We start from the raw sequence: 18,442 nt of genomic DNA on the forward strand, positions 1-18,442 counted from the left end.
GGGATCACAGCTCTGTGGGGAAAGGGACATTCTTTTGCATGGCAAAAGGAGGGGGTGGAAACTCACAGAAGAGACAAGCTTCTTTTGAATATGTCTGGTTTTCAGATCCCTGAGCAAGGCTCTGAATGGCACTAAAGTTGTGCTGCTGGTTGTTGGAGTTCAAGTTTTACCGCAGAGTATACCTTGAGTTCTAGCTGACTTATTAGAAGGGACCCCAGACGACAAAGTCTCCCTGTCTCAAGAGAACTCAAATCCCCATTTTAAGAGATATATTTCCAGGCTGTGGAGATCCAGACAATCCCTTTAGTGAGGTTTGGGGTCTACCTCAGATTGCAGGACATGAGTGCAAGAGTTCACCTGGCAAGCAGGATAGGCTGGAGGGTGAGCCTGTACATGTTGCAGAACCCATATCTCACCTTCCACTGGGGATGGTGTGAAACAGCCCCCAGAAAGCCTTGGTGCAGCCAGCGTAGGGAAATCAGGTGAGTGAAGAAGGCAATATAATGAGCTGTGCACATGGACAAGTATAGTCTTTCCTTAATGGCTAAAACCCACAGATCTTTGCTATCTGAACCCCATCTGATAAAGGCTATCATCTCCAGTGCCCAGGGCTGGCTTGGGTAAAGGTAATGCTGATGACACCGAACTGCGTGGTGAGGTGGACATGTTACAAGGGAGAGACATCTTACAGAGAGACCTGGAGAGGCTGGAAGAGTGGGTCAGCAAGAACCGTATGAAGTTTAACAGAGACAAGTGCAAGGTCCTGCACCTGGGACAACATGACAAAAGAGCCCAGTACAGGCTGGGCTCCGTGTGGCTGAGGAGCAGCCTTGCTGAAAGGGACCTGGGGGTTCTGGTGGACAATAAGCTGAACGTGAGTCAGCAGTGCACTGCTGCAGCAGCGAAGGCAAACTGGACCCTGGGCTGCATCCACAGGGGCATTACTGGCAGTGACAGAGATGTGATCATCCCCCGCTGCTCAGCACTTGTCAGGCTACACCTGGAGTTACCAGTTCTGGTCCCCACAATTCAACAAAGATGGGGACAGACTGGAGAAAGTCCAGAGGAGGGACATGAAGATGATCAAAGGGCTGGAGAACCTGCCCTATGAGGAAAGACTGAAGGAGTCAGGATTCTTCTCCCTGGAGAAAAGAAGGCTGCTGGAGGACCTCATCACAGTATTCCAGTACTTAAAGGGCAGCTACAAAGAGGACATGGGCTCTCTCTTCGCAAGGAACCACATGGAGAAGACAAGAGGCAATGAGTACAAGATGCATTGGGAGAGGTTTCACCTCAATGTAAGAAAGAAATTTTTTACAGTGAGAACAATCAATGACTGGAACAACCTCCCAGGAACTTGGTGGAGTCCCCATCGCTGGCAGTTTTCAAGATGCAATTATACAGGGTGCTAGATAATCTCATCTAGGTTCCCTTTCCCATTAAAGGTTGGACCAGATGATTTTTCGAGGCCCCTTCCAACCTCGGCTGTTCTATGACTGTGATTCTATGATAACACTGGCTGCTATTTGACATAGGAGTTGGCCCAGTTTGCCTGTGGCAGAAGAGGAATAGCTAAGAAGTGCTTTTGCACAAGCATCTAAATGCTACCCACTGCATATGTAACTTCCTGCTGCTGCTGCTGCTGCTGCTGCTGCTGCTCTGGAAGATCTGGGACCTGTGGGACTGTGCCATGAGGCTCCTTCAGCAGCAGTCATGAGCCAAACCTCTCTTTTCCCCTCTCCACAGCTCTCTTTGCTCTGATCTTTTGGTCTTCCCACAGAAGAAAACATGATCCCTGCTCATCTTCTCTATTCACATGTCAACAGTTCAAGACATGCAGGAAAGCCAGGAGTACCTCTCCCATGGGGGAATACGGGCTGTTTTAGGGGGAACAAGTAGAGCAGGTTTGAGAGGATAATAATCTTGTATTTGAAGAGTATGAGGGAATCTCCTTGAATGACAGGCCTAAGGAAGGAAGTGAGGAGAGACCTCTTCCCCAAGAACACATTATGCTTTATATTTCTATTGTACTGTTGAATATTCTTGATACAAGTGTCTCCCCATTTTTAATCATGCTAAATGGATGGCAGTGATCTTCAGGAGCAGCTGGTTTCTTTCATTTAGAAAAAAAAAATTCTCACTCTATGTTTCAGTCCTGTTGTATCTTTAAGTAGAGACTGGGGGGGACAGACTTCCATAAAAATACAATGAAAACTGTATGTGGGTGAGTAGAGCTTCTTGTGTTCTCAAATAATTTCCCATCCAACTCTGTTTTATAAGTTTAAGTTCCTTGAAACTTCTTACAGAGCAAGCCTGGTTCATTGTTTTCCACACTTTTCTTAATCTTCTATACCCACACAAAGTTGTTTTAGGACACAATCAATCTGGTTTGATAGCGTTTTACATCTCATATCCACAGCTGTAAGCAACAACATGAAATGTGACACAGGAAAGGATCGGGTTCCCCATTCATAAAAATTACTTGACTATATGATATTTCTACACTGTGCTTCTATGTCTTTCTGGGATGGAAATAATTTCATGTTTCTGGGTTTCTGGGTTTCTTTTAATGAGTTGTTAGTTGTTGTCATGATTGAACTATATGGTCTGCAATATTTTGTATCTAAGCAGTTGAAGTCAAGGGGAAATAATTTCATGTGCACTATTATAGAAGGGAATATGCCTTCTAGAAGTGAAAAGAATAAATGGTAAAGCAAGAAAAGGATGAAAGGGTTTCCCAGGAGGAGTGGATGACATGGTGCACTAACAAGCATTGAAACGTTAGTCACATCTGCTGTGGAGTATAAAAAAGAGAAGGAAGGGTGCATGTTGTGTGTGTACACCCATGTCAAGCTCTGAATTTGGAGCAAACCAGGAAATCCTCTGTCAGTCAGGAAAATACAATGATAAAGCTTCTTTGCTTATACTTTTTAACATCATCTTGTTTTCATAGAAGTCTCGGCTTTTTTTCTATGAACTTTTATTTTTAATATGATGCCCATGTTTATCAATTATGGTGTCCATTTCTATTTCTAACCTACAAATAGATACTCCACTTCAAAGACATTATTTAGACAGTATACTAACATGCACAGAAAGGTCAATAAAATACTATAATAATGATAAAAGCAACACACCTGGTAAACTCCTTTTAAAAGTATTATGAAAAACACTTTTTAGTATAATTTTATGAAACATTTTGCATTTTGGAGTTGCATTGCAATCATGATCAGTCACAGCTGTGAAGATGACACTTCTGAAATGTTCACATCACTTCTTCAAGCAGCAGAAAGTGCTTGTGGACAGTAGCTGAGACTCTGCAAACATGTACATACACTCAAAACAGAAAAAAAGTACATCTTCATTTTAACAGCTACCAGCTGTGATCCCACACAAACAGAACCAATCCACTCTGATAAGCAAAAGCAACATTTTCATACATTTATATGATGCATAGTATATTTTAGTTCTTACCTTCAAAGACACAGCAGATGACCCAACACAGAAAATTTGTTGTCTTCTCACCAGTTTAAAGCTTCCTGTGTGTCTGCCCTGCCCCAAAATGCAACGTTCTGGTTTTATTTCCTTTTTAAATACAGTTCTAAGATTACGTGTTTTATTTCTAATCTTCTATAGCACAGAAGTATAGAAAGAAAGTCCCTTAGGAGATGAGGGGGTTTTATAACTGACTGAACTGCAACACGCTGAACTTGCTTCCTCTTTTATGTCTAAATGAAACTTTGTTGTGAAACTGTGTAGTGTTAAAATAGCTGATTGCAACACACTCAGTCCAGGCAGATGGACTTCTCTTTATTAACTGTTATAAGAAAAAAAAAAAAAAAGAAAAAAAAAGGTGAATTATTTAAGAGCTAGAACAATCTTAGAGAAACTGCTCATTTGTTGTCAACTTGCAGTGTACCCCATTGCATCCACTATCTTTTAAATGACACAGTGAGACAGACAGATATGTCAAAATTGTCATGCCAAATAGGCAGAAAGAGTGAGATGCCAAAGCAGAAATGCATTTTACAGCAGGCCTACTTTGTGGTCTGCAGACCCTCGTACCTCTCAGCTTCCCCCAAACAGCACAGCTCAGCTGGTTTGTCAGGTTTTGCTTCCCATCTGCAAAACCTGTCACAAGGAAAGTTAGACTCGAGGTGCACTCAGTACCTCGGTGCCTGCCACACCCAGGCAGGCAGCTTGTCTTAGCAGGGGCAGTGTACAAAAACACCTTGGGCAAGCGGGACTTCACCCTCCAAACTTGAGGTGTATGGACAGTGAATATGGTTTTGAACTTGGTGTTGAAGTATTCCTGAAAAGACAGAGGACAAGTGCTGTTTGAAGGATGTAACAGGACTGTTTGAATTGATCCCAATAGGAGACATACAGACTTTGCTTAAAAAGGCATCATCAAGCATCCATACGTTGCAGTAATAAGATAAATTTATTTTCATTCTCAGTGTATTTTAACTTCCTTATTGAGGAACTTTTTTTTTTTTTCTCAGAAGCCTCCAACTCTGTCAGACAGAAAATATGTTGTAGTGCAATGCTTCCATTAACATAATTTTGCTAAACATTCTCTGTGATATGATATACAACCAGGACTAGTATCCAAAGTCCTCTTAGCCATAGGCAGGGAAAAAGTACATATGTCAGTCTGTCCATACCTACACATCCCTAGCTAATACATACAACAGTTTAATCAAATAATATTGTATTATCATACATATCAATCATATGTTATGTTAGGATCAACAGCATCTAAAAAGCACAAAAACTGGAAAAAATTGGCAGTTTAATGCAAATCTCAACAGATAATCTTTGCTGTAAAAGTTCTCCTTGTGGAAACAAACTACCATAGTAACAGACAACTCTTTTATGCTTAACATTAACATTATTGTATTTTTCTTCTCTGATCTTTCATTGGTACTATGGGCCAATCTCAGGCCTTGTCAAACTTATGCTGGTCCAATACTTTTTTTGATGTTTCCATATCTGGTTGAAATAGTATTGAGGGGAGCAAGGAATAAATCACTAGGAAGTTTTACCTCTTGTGTAGATCCAGAGAGCTCTACATACACAGGAGCTCAATATTTCTAGTTAGACTGCTGGGAAATAACCTTGGAAGTATAAAATGACATTTCTGTAAAGGTCCTCAGAGGGTTTTCAAAATATACTTTAAATCATCTAAATCCATGTAAAACCAGCAAGATACAAATAGACAGATTGTTAAAAGTAAAAAGTGCTTACACAGACAGAAAAGCACAGCTATCCAGAACCACTGAAAAAACAATCTACTTTCATAAAGATACCTAAATATGGATTTAAGACCTTCAGGCACCTAGATTTCGAAAAAATAAGTGGCCTTTTTTTTCTTTCCCAGTCATGCACATGTAATGTTTTTAGTGTTCTAGAGGAGGTAAAACACTATCTGTATTTCTGCACAGTAGCTATATGTGCCTATGGAAGGGAGATGTAGAACTGTCATTTCTTGTCATATAAATTGCACATTAACATCCTGACACCCTAGGCTTGGGGGACACTCATTTATTCCAGTGACCATTTCTACGTTCACTCATTACCTTAGAAGGGTTATCCTCAGCTAAGAAGCATTGTGGTAGATGAATTTTTATGTTGTGGCTTATCAGCTGCTCTGAGTGTAGCACTCTGAGGGTCAGATTCAGAGCTGAATGCATTGGGAGACTATACAACATAGCAGCACCTGACCCCTTTTGCAAAGATCCCCACATGTGCTGTGCCTTCTGTACCCAGTGGAACGGGTGTGAGAGGAGGGGGAAAGCCTCAGCACCTTAGGGAGTCATTCAGTCAGTCTCTTCATCTGTAAATGTAGCTCAGATTGTCTGACGCCACACCAACTTATTTTTATCAGTGTACTTCACTATGGCAAGTCCGATGAATCCCTACCCTCAAAAAATAAAACATTTAAAGCAAGTTGCATAGTTCCCTGTTTCCTTGTCTACCACATTCCTTCTGCTCCCAGGGAGTTTCCTCTAGGAAACTGCTTTAATTTTGATCCTAAGTACAATCTATCTTAGCTTTTTATTTCAGTTCAAGAGTTTATTTTCAAAACAAATCTGCCAGTTGAATGCCCTCACTGTGCTTTGGTTTGCCTCTTGAAGCATGTGAAGCAGACTCCTTTTGGATTAAACTCATCAGAAAGACACAGACCAGGACCATACTTGAAATTTGACATGAGCAAGTTTCCTCATGGGCTTTCACGGGACCACAGTGGAGCTAGTCCAAAATAACCTCCCCAGGACATGCATACCATGGAGGCGGGGTCTCAGCACCAGCTGTTTCGCTCCCCACATCTGCTCTGAATGTGATGCCCTATTGTCTGATGTAAGCAGAACTGAAAAATGCTGTCAAGGGACTCATCTATAGGCTAGTACTAAACAGTTTATCATTTCTTCACCAAGTAACCCTTGCCCACCGATGCCATTCAGCCAGTGTGTCTGAATATGCTGGAACTGATAACACTGCACTGTCATAAACACAAGAGAAAGCTGAAGTTCCTTCTGTATAGCTACAGGCTCCATCACAGAAGATCAGTATAATAAATCTCTGCCTAGCCTTGGTCTGTTTTGTCAGAGTGCAAAGGCAGCTGCCTGTCACTTATAGGTGAAATGTTTGCAATCCGGAAATTATAAATTGGGAACCTTTGAGAGGACCAATATTCCATAGCTTTTTGTTAAAATTAACAGTATGAATAAGTGCAGAAAATAAATCAATATTCTTGTACATATATTCAAGCAGGTATGTACACAGTAGGCTCTATCAGGCTATCAAACAATTTTAATTCTATCCCCATTTGGTATGTCTATACCATTAACTATCAAGTTTGAAAATCAAAAGGTTAAAGAAAACACCTTAAGATTACCATCTAGTTTACAAATACTTTGTGCAATATGGCAAAGAGGATATTTTGAATCTTTTTGGTCTTTGGAAGGGAAGAGGTTATGGGAAAGAGGCAAGCACATCATCCAGTACTTCATCATAAAGAACAATCATGAATGATTCATGTGCCTTACAGCAGCAGGGTCAGTTGTATTTCAAGCTTCCCAGTATGCCACACTTGATTAGAGACTGAAACTCAGTTTCCAATGGAATAATTACACCAATACAATTAATTATTTGAGTAAAACATCAGTTTTTAAATAGGGAAGAAGCCTCCATCAATACACAGTTTTTTTCCCCTCTTTCTTCATTGCTAGTAGTAGAAAATAGACCCATCTAATTTTCTAGGTAAAATAAATGTGAGGATTCCCATCTTCCAAATGAGTGCCAGGCAAGTCTGGTTTTGAGATATCTCAGGCTGAAGGGAGTCTCCTGGATGAATTACTCCAGCCCTCTGCCTGTTACATGGAAGAAAGGTGGTTGTGGCATTGTCCTCCTCTTGGCCACATGATTCTGAGGAGGAAAAAAAGGGCACAGATGCACAGAGAGCCTTGCCTCTCTGGAACAGGTGGGGGAATTTTGGTGCCCACCTGTATTTACTGTTTCCAGCTGACCATGGCCAGCAACTGCCCATGTAGCCCAGAGAAGACTGGCTGTGTTTGGGACCCAGAGCCTGACCTCCAGGAACCCAAGTCATGGAGCACAGCACCTTCTACATGTCTAACTAGATAAAGTTTTGCACCCAGAGTTTGATACTTCAAAATGAAACAGTCATTTCATCATACAAATGACGACTACATCTTTTAGTTATCTAGAGAGGCAAGGGCCATGAATTTCCTGATTTCCTGATGCATTATAGCATGCTTTCTGTACTTGAAGTGACAATGCAATAGGGAACGTCTGCTGCCTTACATAGTCCTTCTAGTCAATAAAATATAGAATTTATTCTTAAGTTAAATTTTGTTTCTTTTTTTGTGGCTCACATGAATATTTTAGTTATATCCAGTCATCTCTACAGGTTCAATCTATGTGAAGATCAAGAAAAAAAAGCAAGGCCTTTGATATGAGAAAATTATAAGCAAGACCATTGCACCCTCCGATAATATCTCCAAAGCCAAAGGGAGTTTTCTATGAGAGAAGACATCAGTGTTGAACACAGCATACTGACATTACATTCCCAGCACTAGTCACTTCTAGTAAGGAATAGGCAGTTAATGAAGTCTTTACAGTTCATGTTCTTTTCTCCTCTCACTAATTCACAGGAACCAGGAGACTGCTCTTGTCATAGTTCAGAAATCCTTCCCTTCGATCTCAACCTCTCTTCATTCATAATCCTTTATTTACCTTTAGTGGACAAACTGTTTTGCCCATATTTTTTAATGAAGGTCATAAATAATGCTGCACCAATGTATTCTGAATAAAGTAGCTTATTGTACAAGTGATCCCGTTAATGGCAGAGTATATCGTGGTTTCCGTGCATAACCACACATGGGCACATAAGCATGAAAGCACTGTTACTCAGTCTGCTGTGCATGAGTCACAAGTGGCCTGTAAAGCATCAGAAGCTAGCATGCTGGGCAGGCTGCCCTCTGTCCATTGTCAATGTCTGGCCAAAAGCCCAAAACTTTTCTTTTTTTTTCCTCTTCTTTTCTTTTTTTCATTTCTTAACTAGTAGCATGTTAACTTAGAAATGGATGGTTTTAAACAACAACAAAAAAACCATCTAAATGCTACCTAGTTTTTAACATCCTTCTAGCCTCAAATAATTACAAAGATAAAGGGTAGTCCACAATGTATAGATACATAGATAATATTATTTACTGAAATACTGATGTACACTGTAAATACTGTGTAGAGCTTTTCTCTGCTGCTGACTGAAATACGTCAGGGTATGATGCATTTCAGTCAGCAGTGGAGAGCAGCCTGAAACTGCAGTATGCTGGGTAGAGTGCAAACCACAACTACTCTTTAAGCAACAAAGGGTATTCTTCCCCATCTCACCAGCCAGCTCAGCTAAAGGGTTTATCAGCAGGCATAACCCTGCTTATGTTTGCACCTTCCAGATCTTTTTAGAAGTGTTCCAGGGATATTTTTTAAGCTTTCCAGGATGCAAAGACATCTGTCCTGCTCCTTCCATAGAATTTGTATTGTGGTAGGCCATTTCTTTAAAAGTCCATTTTCAAAGAGGAAATTTAGCATTGACTTTTTTTCTGGATTTTTACCCAAGATGCATCATTCCTCTGTAAGTATCTAAGCTTTGAAAATATGTATATATAACCTGAAGGGTTGGTGGTTTCTTCTGGTTTTAGTTTTATGTAATGCTTTTCATACACTGAAAACTTCTTTAAATGCTTGAAATTCATATAAATAATTTCAGCAAATAATGTGAAAAAAATCTTAATTATCATTTTTTGTTTGTAAACCTGAGTGTGCGTAGCAAATAGGAGTGATCAAAATTAGTATTTCAGGTTGCAAACAAATAAACCATCCATCCCAGATCCCTGCATTTCAAAGCATCTCCTTCAGAATAAAAAAGTACTTCAGTCCCTAACTATGTCAGATCACTTCTTGACACATGAATTCCGCAGGGATGTTACAGCTAATTACACCCTGTGTACCAGACAGAAATCATTGTATTAGTGATAAGACTAACCAGTAAGTCTGGGAGGAAATATTTTTGCTGCTTGTAATATAGTTCCACCTTTTATTGAAGGAGTACAGACTCAGTGTCTAGAGCACAGGTCCCAGGAAGAGGGCAGCAGAGCCTGAAGCTGTTGTACCAATGTTGCCAGAGCAGGGTGTAACCTACCTTTCTCTCCTCCCCTTGGCTTTCTTCCCCCAAGAACCTTTTTCTGCTTTTTTGCTTCTGGGTGAACTCTGGATTCCCTCCTCAGCAGGTCTGCAGATTTCACGAGCTCTAAACTTCAGAAAATCCCAGCTGATAAGAGGAGGAGCTTGTTGTTTCACCTGTCTGCATCTTGAGGACAAGGAAGAGTATTCATCTCTGCAGGACTAGCTCAGTATAATATTGACAGTTTTCTTCCTGGCTTTCTGTCAGATACCCACTGTGGCTAGACAGACTCCATGGCATAAGCCAGAATTTTCCATGTAATTCCAAAAGAGGAACTAGTTAATTACATTATAAAAGTTTCAAATGATGTTTCCAAAGGCAATACAGATTGTCTGGAACACTGCTTACCTGTATAAAATCCTGCCATATGATACATACTCTAATTCCAATGCTTGCATTGAGTCTTTGTTAAAAATAAATCATGCGTCACACTGCTAAGGTTCTTCCTGGTTCAGTGGCAACTAGTTGCTAGCGGTGAGTCTTTAAGATCAGGCAAAGAGATTTAACTGGAAAACAGGATTGAGGAATAGACACTTTTTTTCTTCTTTTTCAGTTTTTTGATACACCTCAGTGTAACATAATAAAATCAAAGGCAGTCATGCTACTAAGAAAGGATTTTTTTTTGATAGTGTATCAAAATACCACAAAAATTGCAGAAACCAAAGAGCTATTAGAGAGGTCCAGTTACATTAGGTGCGTTGGCACATGTCTCTAATTTCTAGGTAGAGCCATCCAGTGGCAACTGGCTGAATTTCATGTATCTTTTTCTCAAGTACTGGCTCTTATGTCGACTCTGATTTCTACATCCTTCACTTCTTATTCTTACATCTTTCCAGCAACCAACTTTCTCAGCTATCCCAAATTCTCTGCCAGTAACATTCAATTGAAAGTTGTGTCTGAATTACAGCACTGTCTTCAATGGAGATGATCGGGGAAATCTGGAAGTAGAAACAGAAAAAGCAGTTGATCCGCTGAGTGCTCTTAACAAAATAATAATAAAAAACCCTCCTGCACTTTGGTTCATACAAACCAGATGCCAGCAAACTACTGCCTGTGGTTTTGTTTAAAGTTTTTTGGTTTGTTTAAGTATTACTGGGCAACTGTGCCATGAACAAAAAAAAAAAGGAAAAGCAGCAAATGTTACAGGCTGGAACGACTGCAGACAAACCGCTGATTTTGTCTGCTAACACAGAAACGTTTGCTGATGAAGCAATATCCAGGGGCATGAGACCTGGCAGAGGGGGTGAGAGGGAGGAATGGTACCATGGTCAAGTTTCTGAAAAGCTGATTGAAAGCTAAGGGTCACTGAGTTGATTTTTTGAAAGAGATGTTTGCTGGTAAGGGGCAGAAAAACATTAAATCAAGAAATTATACAGGCATACAGAACCAAGGAAACTTTTTCAGATGGAGTCTGAAACTGAGATTTTTGAAAGGAAATCTGATAGCAAAAGGTTATTTAGTTACATAAATAAGAGGAAAACAATTAAAGAAAAATTGATCCAGTGTGGCTTGTGACAACAACAAATGTATTTGCTTTAAGGTGGTACTCATCTGAGTTAGTGAAAAGCATTATGATGTGGTGCTTGGAGGATTTACTGAAGATACATATACATATTCAGAGAGACTGGGACAGAAACAATACAAAGATTTAGGAATAAGGCAGAACATTTTAAATTAAAAAAAGTAAAATTATGACCCACTAATGTGTCCTTGTAGAAAGAAGGACAATATCATCTTGTGCTGCATTAGGCAGAGCATTGCCAGCAGAGAGCTCTCTGCTCACCCCTGGTGAGACACCTCTGGAGCGCTGGGTCCAGTGCTGGGCTCCCCACTATGAGACATGGACCTACTGAAGCGAGTCTAGCGCAGGGCTGCAAAAGTGATTATGGGACTGGAGTACCTGACCTAAGAGGAAAGGAGGAGAGAGCTGGGACTTCTCAGCCTGGAGAAGAGAAAGCTCAGGAGGATTTATCCGTGTGCCTAAATACCTGATGAGGGGAGTAAAGAGAGCTAGACTCTTCCTAGTAACAGGACAAGAAGTAATGAGCACAGACTGAAATATAAGAAATTTCATGTAAACATAAGACACTTTTTTACTGTGAAGGTGGTCCAATACAGGAACAGGTTGCTCAGAGATGCTGTGGAGTCTCCATTCTTAAAGAGACCCAAAACCCAACTGGACACAGCTCTGAGCAACCTACTCTCAAAGATTCTGCTCTGAGCAGATGTTTGGACCAGATGATCTCCACAGGTGCCTTCCTGCCTCAGCTGGTCTGCTATTCTGGATAGGAATGAGGTAGAAAATATAGCATTTGGTACAAAAGACATAAAATACTTCTCTGTGAATGTTTGTTGCTACTGTAACATAAAATAATAGTGACGAATGAAAACACATCAATACAGTACATACACAAATATGTGAGACTGTAAGCACAACGACACAGTGGATAAAGCTGGATATGAAACTAGACAAAGAAGTACAGAATAACCACAAAGGAGCAAAATGGAGACTACCTTTAGACAGATTTTTGTGCTCAAAGCAGCTTTTGATATTTGATAATTCAGGCTACATTGCCAACACTGACAACATCCTCTATGTTTCTGAACGAGATCTGTAAATATTACATAACTAATTTTCTCAACTCATAAGATCGCTTAATAGCAAGTACCAGTTTTTATAACACTTTCCAGCAAACAAAACAATCTAATGGATTTGGTTACACAGAAGGGAAACAAATTCAAGCAACTTCAGTAACCACTAAGCAAAACTGGAAACTAAGAGAAAGCTAACTGAAGAAGGTGACCGCAGGCCAAGTAATTACATTTACATTATAAAAGATGTTACTGGAACAAGTTTGAATGCTGGCACCAAGAATGCCCAAAAAAGCAGAGAGATTTCTGAAAATCAACAACAGGTAGGGAACCAAGAGAGTTCAGGACAATGTGGATGACACAGATTTTTGTTTGTTTCTTTGTTTGTTTTAAAAAAGCAAATATGAAACCAGGAAGAGTAGGAACAGCACCTACTAAACTGAAAAGTTTAACCCCTAAGTCAGTATTAAGGAACATTTGTATCTTTCTGGGCATTCTAGAAATGTTGAAAAATGTAGGCCTGTGCTGTCAGGCACAATTTATTTTAAATCGTTAATCTTTAGTTTTGCATTAGGTAGTTGGAATCTTTAATGACTTGGTAAAGATTTTATTAGGAATGAACTAGATAAATCTCCAGAAATTAGATATGTTCAGTATTTGCACCATTTCTATTTCTTTTTGTTTCATGTCACACCAAGCTGCACAAATATCATCGCTTACAACACAGGAATTGTAACTTAAAAATTACAGTGACCATACAGACATCTGTATCATCATCAAACTGAGGAGCCATTTATGCTAAGTCAGACAAAGCAAAATAAAATATTAGAAGTTTGTAAAATAATCATACACACCCAGATGCCATGATAAGACAAAGAGCACTTAGCATTGGAGCATAATTCATATTCTGCTGTGGATTTACAGTCACAAGTAACTAGGAAATATTTCACAACATCATTGACTCACCCGTGTGCAATAGATGATGCAATCAATTGTTACAGAAATTTGCATCTAGCCTTATACCAGAACACAGTACTTTGAACCCAGCATTATTATGCCTAGGTAAAACTCTGGATTAAGGTTGCTTGCTGCCCTTGAAGCAGGTTGTTTGCTTATAACTCACAGACTCTGCACTGGAGAGAAAAGTGGTCATATTATAGATAATATTCTCTGGTATCCCTGTGCAGCTCCAGAGTATGACTGCTAATGTCAACAGTCCCTGAAGGGTTGGACAACTTTTTTTTTTTTTTTTTTTTTTTTTTTAACTGAAGTGTTTGAACCTGCTCAATGTTTATAAATACGTAAAGGGTGAATGTCAGGAGGATGGAGCCAGGCTCTTCTCTGTGACATCCAGTGATAGGACAAGGGGCAATGGGTTCAAGCTGGAACATAGGAGGTTCCACTTGAATATGAGAAAAAACTTCTTCACAGTGAGGGTGACAGAGCACTGGAACAGGCTGCCCAGAGAGGTTGTGGAGTCTCCTTCTCTGAAGACATTCAAAGCCCGCCTGGATGCGTTCCTGTGTGATCTGATCCAGGTGTTCCTGCTCCGGCAGGGGGATTGGACTAGATGATCTTTCGAGGTCCCTTCCAATCTCTAACATTCTGTGATTCTGTGATTCTGTGATTCTGCTGCATCACTCTAAAGAAAGGACTGGGAGGGGCCATATCTCCATTCTTCCCCAGTAACATCCCACAACTTCTCCACAGACCCAGCTGTATGTCCAACACAAAGCATAAGCTCCCCTGAAGAGCGGAAGCTGCTTGGACACTGCCTTGCTGCCTTTCAGCTGTGGATAAGAAGAGGATGGAGGAGAGAAAACTTCAGCTATTCTGTTGCTTGCTTTCCTGGCAAGCAAGGTGACCTCTGGGATGAACTGAGCAGGTCTGACCAGCTCTGCAGAGCAATTGAAGGGCACTTCCCATCCCATACACAGCTCTTAGAGCAGCCCAGGGAAGAGGAAAAGCTATCAGCACCCTGATTCACAACCCTGGCAGCTAGAGAGGAGAGGAGAGGAGAGGAGAGGAGAGGAGAGGAGAGGAGAGGAGAGGATCTGAGGGGAGAGGAGAGGAGAGGAGAGGATCTGCCTCAAAGCATCTAAGCTATCTCCTTTGCTGTTTTAAGTGATAAAGTGAATTCCTTATGATTAGGAGGCTGAAGGTACCTCTTGAACAGTGAAATGTTTATTAATGTAATGAACACCAGCCTGAAATGAGGAACAGTGGGTGTCTTGGTAGTGCGGGGGGGGGAGGGGATTTTGTCCTGTTCTCCAAAAAATTAATTGTTATGAGCCATTCGGGAAATGAGAAGCTCTTTTACCTGCAGACTGGAAGAAATCATCCTTTTACTTTTTTTTTTTTTCTCTTTTCCAGTCCTCAGGCCCACAACCAGGGAAGATTATTAGACTCGCCTGCTACAGGTGGCATGGCTCATGTTCAAAGGCACAAAGGTGACAGGAAGAGTTTGGGCCACTTGAGACTTGAATTCACGAGATAAGACATATTGTTGCTAAGAAATGGACACTCCAGCCTTGAACTGCTTCTTTGGCAGAGCACATTGCAGTTCCTCATTGTTTGCCTCCTGAGGCAAATGAACTGAGCATTGCTTGTAAAATTGTAGAATGAACTTTCCCATGACCAGTGAAATTTATTATAAACAAGATAGTCTCTGAACTCAAGTCAACAAAAGAGAGGCAAAGCGACTGTGTAACAAATACAGTATTCACACACCAACCACTCTACGTGCAGAAGGACACAACACATTCGGGGAAAATAGCTTCTCACCTTTCTTCCACAACAGCCTCTTCAATGACTGGTTGCATATCAGATTTCTTTGGGAGGCTGGTTTTTTAAAGTTTACCTGATGAGGGCCATTTGCATAGCCAAAAGATAGTGCGCAGGGTGTTTCCTTCAGGAGATATTTTCTGTATAATGTTATAAATCTGATCTTCAAATTTTATGGGACTGGCCTGGAGAAAAACTAATATTCCAAGCTAAAAATACCTTCTCAGAGTTAATCCCTTTTGATGAAAAAAATTTCTCCTTTATTTGCCAAAATATATATCTCTGAACTGACTTTAAATCATTTGAAATGTTCAGTGCTTAATTCTGTTATGCAATTCTTAAATCCTTCTTCTCCTGCCCAGCAAGCTGTCATGAGAAATATGCTTTGTTAGCTGGGATCACCTGTTTTGCATACACTGTCTCAGTTGTCAAAAAGATATAAAGTAAAATCTTATGCTGAAGTGTGTAAGGAAAACATAGCATTTCAGCCACAGAAGAGCTCTTTGTTTTATAACAGGCTTCTAATTATTCCAAAATTTTAAAGAGGAAGAGGCAAAAAGAAAATAATAATCAGTCCTTCCAGAAGAAGGTATGTAAAAAAATCCTCTTAATTGGATGTTGTGTCCTCTGGGAACTTAAGGAATAGCATAACTGAATCTCTAGGGGAAAAAAAGGTGGCGTTTTTTTTAATCTTAGTAGAGGGTAATAAGGTGATCTTCTGAGTTCCCTCCCAACCAAAATTATTCTATAAAAATTAATGGCATTACACTCTTAAAAAACTACTTACTACTTTATGCTATTTGATACATATTGTGGGATTATTTTAAACAATATCTGGAAATACTATATTATTATACAAAACTTTATATATTTTATATTAAAAAAAATAAGACATTTACTAAATTATATATACTATATACAAATGTAATAACTATATATTATTTTCAAAGTTCATGTCCTGCTTTAAAATATTATTGTGAATTAATTAAAACTGTACTTCCCTACATTTCAAATGCCTCAGAAATTTCTAATACTCTCTGTCCTCCTTTTTAGCAGATTCACACGCTCCACCATTAATCATTTGAGAACTTTGTACAAAATACACCGTGGAAGCAGGTTTTTCTGTTTACTCACTGTTTATCTCGTTTACAAAAGAACAGCAAACAAAGATAGTAAGCAAAGATATCAAAGATAAATGTATTTTGATGTTAAAATTTTAATCTACTTTCTTTCTTGAGTAAGCAGTGACAAAGCAAAGCCAAGCAAACAAACACACACACAAACATCAAGTACATTTTAGGGTATCCACAGGAGAAATGAACATATCCCTTCCTTCTCAAATTCACTACAAAAGCTTCCTTTAACTGCAGGGGGAGCAAGAATTTTCCTAAAGTATTTTTGAAACATTCAGCTGTGGTGCACTCACTGTGCAGTGTCTTGGTCATTAGCCAGATAACTATTTCTGCATAGAAGAGAAATAATAAACTACATCTGTGGCATATGAAATAAAACTCAGCAGTGTGTTGCCCCAGGCTGACTCCCTGTCTCAAGTAGTATGGTAGAAGCGAACGTATAAAAGAGGCTAAGATTAGCAATTAAATTTCATCATAGTATTATTACACCAAAAATATGATCTCATACAGAATGAACAGTCACATATTAATTTATCTTAGAATAGTAGGAACCATATAATGTCATTAGAAAGGTAATTCTACTTCTGCAATAAGTAGGTGAATATTTACACTGCATGTTCATCATCTGACTGTCTAGCCTTACGATTTTATCTATGCCCCTACTATCTTTTGGCCTAATAGCCTTCATAAGGAGGATACACAAACAAATCACTCTTTTGTAGTAATTAGAATGTTACTAAATTGCATAGAAGAATCAACTCAGCTTCTAGAAGTTAATGAACTCCCAGGGATGACTCACAAACAAGGCAGCTGGAGCAGTTTCCACTCTAGCTCTCAACTCTGCCCCCAAGGAGCTTCTGTGCCTGCAGAAGAGTGTTGTGACCTGGGGAGAACCAAATGCCTGTGAGTGAACTGTTCTGATAATGGACCGAGAGCATTACTGGAATTAGACAGAAGGTAATAACATGTAGCTGCAGTATGAATTACATAAGTACATTTTGTTATCGAACCACTGCTGGGTAGGCTGAAATGTCAAAGGCCCTGGAACACGAAGGAGTAACACGACTACAGTGTACTATCAGGAACTTATGCCAGGAAACAGGAGCAGGAATCTATGTTTTGAGGTGTGTTAAAGAAAAAACAGGAACCTGCTGTTGGAAAACCATTCAGCCAGTGCATAAGATTCACATAATTTGACCATGTACAGAACTGCACAATAACCTATTGAAACAGCCATAACTGATAGCACAGGTGGAGCCATCCTTATGTTGCACATACAAGCCTGTAACAAACACCTCCTGCTGCACAAGCTCCTGTGCTTCAGAATCCAGTACGCAAATCTGACCGCTCTGCTTGCCTGCAACACGTCGCTACCTATGTAACTGTTACCTTATGGTCAGTCCAGGGAAAGACACCCACTATGTTTGCCTCTGATCTAGCATCCCGTCCTTCAGGCTTGCCTGTAAACCAGTTGTCTCTGACAGAAGCAGGTACTAACACTAGCACTACCCTGGGTTTCCTGGACTGCAGCAGGCCGGATCCTGTCGTGGGTCAGGACTGTGTGGTCAGCAGTTCATCCTCGCCTTCCAGGAGAGGAGTGAGAATAGCTGAACTGTTTCAGACAAGCAATTTTCTTCTTTTTGTGTGTCAGGCTTCTCCACTGTTGCACAAGGAGAGTGCATTCTTTAGATTAGCTGTCCTAAGTAATGCTTAAGATATGTAGTCTCAGCAGATGCTCAGAAAGTGCACAATAAATTATCAAAATGTCAAATTCAGTCTCTGAAGATCAGTCCGTATATCCACTTTCTCTTTGGGTGTCCGGGATTCTTGTCCTAATGGTACCTACTAGATAGGCTTCACCTTTCTTGTGCTTTCCTCAGGATATTCTGCTTTTTTTTTTTTTTTTTTACCTCAAAACCTCCGTTATTTTCTGCTGCTGAAGAGCACTTTTCTCTTGGGCAGCTTCATTGAAAGCTTGGTTAGCCTCCTCCCTGTCTTTTTCTTGTAGTTTATTTTAGTTGGTTCCACCTGAGCTGAGAGTTTCTTCTCTTTCTAGAGCTGGGGTTTTTTTTTCACCATAAGTATAGCTTTGGGGTTCTGCTTTGGCAATCCCAGAAACAAATATATGCAATATCTTCCAAATTAATTTCAAATCCATTTCAAT

This window comes from Pterocles gutturalis, unplaced genomic scaffold, assembly GCF_000699245.1.
Source record: "Pterocles gutturalis isolate BGI_N339 unplaced genomic scaffold, ASM69924v1 scaffold11788, whole genome shotgun sequence".
NCBI lineage: Eukaryota > Metazoa > Chordata > Aves > Pterocliformes > Pteroclidae > Pterocles > Pterocles gutturalis.